At 47.0% G+C, this 8016-nt stretch overlaps 1 long non-coding RNA gene across 1 annotated transcript; it reads left to right on the forward strand.

Annotated features, from left to right (window-relative positions):
- The first annotated feature begins 5577 nt into the window (after positions 1–5577).
- Positions 5578–7328, forward strand: LOC145867242 (uncharacterized). The gene is made up of 3 exons (XR_014383269.1): positions 5578–6758; positions 6906–6948; positions 7043–7328. It is a non-coding gene; the product is annotated as an uncharacterized LOC145867242 (long non-coding RNA).
- The last annotated feature ends 688 nt before the right edge of the window (positions 7329–8016 follow it).

An 8016-nucleotide genomic window follows, 5' to 3' on the forward strand; every position in this document is an offset into this window, starting at 1 on the left:
CATGCTCTACCAACTGAGCCACGGGGAAGGCCAGTATGTATAACACACCATGTTGGTGTTGTAAACACCATGCTCTACCAACTGAGCCACGGGGAAGGCCAATATGTATAACACACCATGCTGGTGTTGTAAACACCATGCTCTACCAACTGAGCCACGGGGAAGGCCAGTATGTATAACACACCATGCTGGTGTTGTAAACACCATGCTCTACCAACTGAGCCACGGGGAAGGGCCAGTATGTATAACACACCATGCTGGTGTTGTAAACACCATGCTCTACCAACTGAGCCACGGGGAAGGCCAATATGTATAACACACCATGCTGGTGTTGTAAACACCATGCTCTACCAACTGAGCCATGGGGAAGACCAGTATGTATAACACACCATGCTGGTGTTGTAAACACCATGCTCTACCAACTGAGCCACGGGGAAGGCCAGTATGTATAACACACCATGCTGGTGTTGTAAACACCATGCTCTACCAACTGAGCCACAGGGAAGGCCAGTATGTATAACACACCATGCTGGCGTTGTAAACACCATGCTCTACCAACTGAGCCACGGGGAAGACCAGTATGTATAACACACCATGCTGGTGTTGTAAACACCATGCTCTACCAACTGAGCCACGGGGAAGGCCAGTATATATAACACACCATGCTGGCGTTGTAAACACCATGCTCTACCAACTGAGCCACGGGGAAGGCCAGTATATATAACACACCATGCTGGTGTTGTAAACACCATGCTCTACCAACTGAGCTATGGGGAAGGCCAGTATGTATAACACACCATGCTGGTGTTGTAAACACCATGCTCTACCAACTGAGCCACAGGGAAGGGCCAGTATGTATAACCCACCATGCTGGTGTTGTAAACACCATGCTCTACCAACTGAGCCACGGGGAAGGCCAGTATGTATAACCCACCATGCTGGTGTTGTAAACACCATGCTCTACCAACTGAGCCACGGGGAAGGCCAGTATGTATAACACACCATGCTGGTGTTGTAAACACCATGCTCTACCAACTGAGCCACAGGGAAGGCCAGTATGTATAACACACCATGCTGGCGTTGTAAACACCATGCTCTACCAACTGAGCCACGGGGAAGGCCAGTATGTATAACACACCATGCTGGTGTTGTAAACACCATGCTCTACCAACTGAGCCACGGGGAAGGCCAGTATGTATAACACACCATGCTGGTGTTGTAAACACCATGCTCTACCAACTGAGCCATGGGGAAGACCAGTATGTATATCACACCATGCTGGTGTTGTAAACACCATGCTCTACCAACTGAGCCACGGGGAAGGCCAGGATGTATAACACACCATGCTGGTGTTGTAAACACCATGCTCTACCAACTGAGCCACAGGGAAGGCCAGTATGTATAACACACCATGCTGGCGTTGTAAACACCATGCTCTACCAACTGAGCCACGGGGAAGACCAGTATGTATAACCCACCATGCTGGTGTTGTAAACACCATGCTCTACCAACTGAGCCACGGGGAAGACCAGTATGTATAACACACCATGCTGGCGTTGTAAACACCATGCTCTACCAACTGAGCCACGGGGAAGACCAGTATGTATAACACACCATGCTGGTGTTGTAAACACCATGCTCTACCAACTGAGCCACGGGGAAGGCCAGTATGTATAACACACCATGCTGGTGTTGTAAACACCATGCTCTACCAACTGAGCCACGGGGAAGGCCAGTATATATAACACACCATGCTGGCGTTGTAAACACCATGCTCTACCAACTGAGCCACGGGGAAGGCCAGTATATATAACACACCATGCTGGTGTTGTAAACACCATGCTCTACCAACTGAGCCATGGGGAAGGCCAGTATGTATAACACACCATGCTGGTGTTGTAAACACCATGCTCTACCAACTGAGCCACGGGGAAGGCCAGTATGTATAACACACCATGCTGGCGTTGTAAACACCATGCTCTACCAACTGAGCCACGGGGAAGGCCAGTATGTATAACACACCATGCTGGCGTTGTAAACACCATGCTCTACCAACTGAGCCACGGGGAAGGCCAGTATGTATAACACACCATGCTGGTGTTGTAAACACCATGCTCTACCAACTGAGCCACGGGGAAGACCAGTATGTATAACACACCATGCTGGTGTTGTAAACACCATGCTCTACCAACTGAGCCACGGGGAAGGGCCAGTATGTATAACACACCATGCTGGTGTTGTAAACACCATGCTCTACCAACTGAGCCACGGGGAAGGCCAGTATGTATAACACACCATGCTGGCGTTGTAAACACCATGCTCTACCAACTGAGCCACGGGGAAGGGCCAGTATGTATAACACACCATGCTGGTGTTGTAAACACCATGCTCTACCAACTGAGCCACGGGGAAGACCAGTATGTATAACACACCATGCTGGCGTTGTAAACACCATGCTCTACCAACTGAGCCACGGGGAAGGCCAGTATATATAACACACCATGCTGGTGTTGTAAACACCATGCTCTACCAACTGAGCCACGGGGAAGGCCAGTATATATAACACACCATGCTGGCGTTGTAAACACCATGCTCTACCAACTGAGCCACGGGGAAGGCCAGTATGTATAACACACCATGCTGGCGTTGTAAACACCATGCTCTACCAACTGAGCCACGGGGAAGGCCAGTATGTATACCACACCATGCTGGCGTTGTAAACACCATGCTCTACCAACTGAGCCACGGGGAAGGCCAGTATGTATAACACACCATGCTGGCGTTGTAAACACCATGCTCTACCAACTGAGCCACGGGGAAGGCCAGTATGTATAACACACCATGCTGGTGTTGTAAACACCATGCTCTACCAACTGAGCCATGGGGAAGGCCAGTATATATAACACACCATGCTGGCGTTGTAAACACCATGCTCTACCAACTGAGCCACGGGGAAGGGCCAGTATGTATACCCCACCATGCTGGTGTTGTAAACACCATGCTCTACCAACTGAGCCACGGGGAAGGCCAGTATATATAACACACCATGCTGGTGTTGTAAACACCATGCTCTACCAACTGAGCCACGGGGAAGGCCAGTATATATAACACACCATGCTGGCGTTGTAAACACCATGCTCTACCAACTGAGCCACGGGGAAGACCAGTATGTATAACACACCATGCTGGCGTTGTAAACACCATGCTCTACCAACTGAGCCACGGGGAAGGGCCAGTATGTATAACACACCATGCTGGCGTTGTAAACACCATGCTCTACCAACTGAGCCATGGGGAAGGGCCAGTATGTATAACACACCATGCTGGCGTTGTAAACACCATGCTCTACCAACTGAGCCACGGGGAAGGCCAGTATGTATAACACACCATGCTGGTGTTGTAAACACCATGCTCTACCAACTGAGCCACGGGGAAGGCCAGTATATATAACCCACCATGCTGGCGTTGTAAACACCATGCTCTACCAACTGAGCCACGGGGAAGGCCAGTATGTATAACACACCATGCTGGTGTTGTAAACACCATGCTCTACCAACTGAGCCACGGGGAAGGCCAGTATATATAACACACCATGCTGGTGTTGTAAACACCATGCTCTACCAACTGAGCCATGGGGAAGACCAGTATGTATAACACACCATGCTGGTGTTGTAAACACCATGCTCTACCAACTGAGCCACGGGGAAGGCCAGTATGTATAACCCACCATGCTGGTGTTGTAAACACCATGCTCTACCAACTGAGCCACGGGGAAGACCAGTATGTATAACCCACCATGCTGGTGTTGTAAACACCATGCTCTACCAACTGAGCCACAGGGAAGGCCAGTATGTATAACACACCATGCTGGTGTTGTAAACACCATGCTCTACCAACTGAGCCACGGGGAAGGCCAGTATGTATAACACACCATGCTGGTGTTGTAAACACCATGCTCTACCAACTGAGCCACGGGGAAGGCCAGTATGTATAACACACCATGCTGGTGTTGTAAACACCATGCTCTACCAACTGAGCTACGGGGAAGGCCAGTATGTATAACACACCATGCTGGTGTTGTAAACACCATGCTCTACCAACTGAGCCACGGGGAAGGGCCAGTATGTATAACACACCATGCTGGTGTTGTAAACACCATGCTCTACCAACTGAGCCACGGGGAAGACCAGTATGTATAACCCACCATGCTGGTGTTGTAAACACCATGCTCTACCAACTGAGCCACGGGGAAGGGCCAGTATATATAACACACCATGCTGGTGTTGTAAACACCATGCTCTACCAACTGAGCCATGGGGAAGGCCAGTATGTATAACACACCATGCTGGTGTTGTAAACACCATGCTCTACCAACTGAGCCACGGGGAAGGCCAGTATGTATAACACACCATGCTGGTGTTGTAAACACCATGCTCTACCAACTGAGCCACGGGGAAGGCCAGTATGTATAACACACCATGCTGGTGTTGTAAACACCATGCTCTACCAACTGAGCCACGGGGAAGGCCAGTATGTATAACACACCATGCTGGTGTTGTAAACACCATGCTCTACCAACTGAGCCACGGGGAAGACCAGTATGTATAACACACCATGCTGGCGTTGTAAACACCATGCTCTACCAACTGAGCCACGGGGAAAGGGCCAGTATGTATAACACACCATGCTGGCATTGTAAACACCATGCTCTACCAACTGAGCCACGGGGAAGGCCAGTATGTATAACACACCATGCTGGCGTTGTAAACACCATGCTCTACCAACTGAGCCATGGGGAAGGGCCAGTATGTATAACACACCATGCTGGTGTTGTAAACACCATGCTCTACCAACTGAGCCACGGGGAAGGCCAGTATGTATAACACACCATGCTGGTGTTGTAAACACCATGCTCTACCAACTGAGCCACGGGGAAGGGCCAGTATGTATAACACACCATGCTGGTGTTGTAAACACCATGCTCTACCAACTGAGCCACGGGGAAGGCGATGTGTTTGTTCAGTTTTTTTTACTTTAGTGAGCGAGTGCGTGTTGTGGGAAAATGTGACACAACTATAATTTGATCAGGAATTGAAATGTTAATTAGATCTTGAGGTAGAGGAAATGTGAATACTGCCTATGTAAGAGAGCTTTTGGGGAAAGAAATTGCATGGCGACAGTCTGGGGTTGAGAGGAGAGTAGGTGTTGTTGGAACAGGAAATAAGCAGCATCCTGTTTATCAGCAGTTAGGGGAATACTGAGGAAATGTGTTTTGTATACTTAGAAAAACAGTGAATGTTGGAAAAGGAACAGTATTTTCTACCCAGATAACTAATATCTGCACACTTAAAATACATCAAATAGAATATAAAAAAGTGCACTAGCCAAACAATGAGCCATCTGGAACTCTGTACTGTTGGGGCCTTTGTAGAGATTGTTTGCTTACAGTCCTACTTTGCTCTGAGACTAAGATAAACATCTGGCAGGATGGGAGGGTTCTCATTCTCTTTCATTCTCTGTCTGTCTGTCTGTCTGTCTGTCTGTCTGTCTGTCTGTCTGTCTGTCTGTCTGTCTGTCTGTCTGTCTGTCTGTCTGTCTGTCTGTCTGTCTGTCTGTCTGTCTGTCTGTCTGTCTGTCTGTCTGTCTGTCTGTCTGTCTGTCTGTCTGTCTGTCTGTCTGTCTCTCTCTCTCTCTCTCTCTCTCTCTCTCTCTCTCTCTCTCTCTCTCTCTCTCTCTCTCTCTCACACAATAACATTTATTTTTATTGAACCTTTATTTAACTAGGCAAGTCAGTTAAGAACAAATTCTAATTTACAATAACAACCTACACCAGCCAAACTCGGACGACATGACTGTGACGCCGCAGTAAATGTCTATTACCAGAAAGATAAGGATCTTCTTTCAATAATTACAATATATTATGTTTGTTTTGGATTAACTTCTGAAATAAATCTTTCTTGAACCAAATATTTAGGTGCTACTGATGTGGTGGAACAGAAAGTCAAGTGTTATTGACAATTTATCAAACTCGAATGGATTTGAAATACATAAAATAGTAAAATATATTTCTAACTGTTTTCTAGGTAACAGCAATTGTCTTTAATTTGGTAAGGTTCAGTACACATTTGGCGTTTTAGACATTTGGACTTCTGAAGAATACAAAAATATGTTTTCATGAGTTCACTCATGTTCCGTAGATTGAGACTTGAGAGAAAGAGATGGGGAGCAATTGCTCCAAAGGGAGGAGAGAGGAGAGGGACATTACCACTTTCTCCAAAAAGAGAAGTTTGTCTTTGGGAAGAAAAAAGGAGTACACTGAAGGGAGGAAAGCAGAGGGCAACAGTGGAGAAACGCTCTTTCAACAAAGGTCAGACCAATTTCCCTGAAATGGTTCAAGTCAGTATTGCCTTGTGTTGTAGTACCAGGTTGAGGACATAGAGGCCAGTGTTACCTCTATCTCTCATTGTCTCTCCTAGTCTTCCTGGCCTACAATCCCCAGTCTCCCCAGCCTACAATCCCCAGCCTACAATCCCCAGTCTCCCCAGCCTACAATCCCCAGTCTCCCCAGCCTACAATCCCCAGTCTCCCCAGTCTACAATCCCCAGTCCCCCCAGACCGACAATCCCCAGTCTTCCCAGCCTACAATCCCCAGTCTTCCCTCACAGCTGAGGGTGGAAGCAGTCTATGTGCCCCAGTGATCAGCAATAAGGAAGTAGGAGGTAACATCAACATCACTCAGAACAACACTCAGAACAACGGTAAAAACATAACTCTTCCACTTTCTTTACATGCTGCGAGGAAAAGGTTTCCTCTGACATATTATTATATTCATACTTTATTCAATCAAATCACCTTCAGAACTGTAGGAGAATATAATATATTTTCCTATTTTGTTCAATTTCTAGATGACTCCTCCCAGGTTGCACAATGCAGTGCCACGCTAAAAGGGTAAGTTGTCAAACGTTTGACTTTGTGCGCGTGTGATGTGGTGTGGGTGTAAATGAATAGTTTTTTTGGTTAAACCATCTCTCTTTGTCCACAGTGAGTTGCGTGGTGGTCTGTCTCCAGTATCCAGAGAGACCCAGAGCGCATCAAGGAACACACACTACCACCACAATATGAAGAGAAAGACAACACAAAGAAGACACAATACATAATGAATGATAAATACATCTGCTTAATGCATTATTATGATGCATGACATAGCAGCTAATAGGTTATTTTGCATTGCGTATTATGCAGATGAATGCACATATAATGCATTATGAAGAGGGTATTCATAGGAGGTGTTACCATAGGAGGTGTTACCATAAGAGGTGTTACCATAGGAGGTGTTACCATAGGAGGTGTTACCATAGGAGGTGTTACCATAGCCATAGGAGGTGTTACCATAGGAGGTGTTACCATAGGAGTTGTTAACATAGGAGGTGTTACCATAGCCATAGGAGGTGTTACCATAGGAGGTGTTACCATAGGAGGTGTTACCATAGCCATAGGAGGTGTTACCATAGGAGGTGTTACCATAGGAGTTGTTAACATAGGAGGTGTTACCATAGCCATAGGAGGTGTTACCATAGGAGGTGTTACCATAGCCATAGGAGGTGTGACCATAGGAGGTGTTTCCATAGCCATAGGAGGTGTTACCATAGGAGGTGTTAACATAGGAGGTGTTTCCATAGCCATAGGAGGTGTTACCATATGAGGTGTTACCATAGGAGGTGTTACCATAGCCATAGGAGGTGTTACCATAGGAGGTGTTACCATAGGAGGTGTTACCATAGAAGGTGTTACCATAGGAGGTGTTACCATAGGAGGTGTTACCATAGCCATATGAGGTGTTACCATAGGAGGTGTTACCATAGCCATAGGAGGTGTTACCATAGGAGGTGTTTCCATAGCCATAGGAGGTGTTACCATATGAGGTGTTACCATAGGAGGTGTTACCATAGCCATAGGAGGTGTTACCACAGGAGGTGTTACCGTAGGAGGTGTTACCATAAGAGGTGTTACCATATG

This window comes from Salmo salar, unplaced genomic scaffold (assembly GCF_965601325.2).
Source record: "Salmo salar unplaced genomic scaffold, fSalSal1 ptg000257l, whole genome shotgun sequence".
In the NCBI taxonomy this organism is placed as follows: Eukaryota; Metazoa; Chordata; class Actinopteri; order Salmoniformes; family Salmonidae; genus Salmo; species Salmo salar.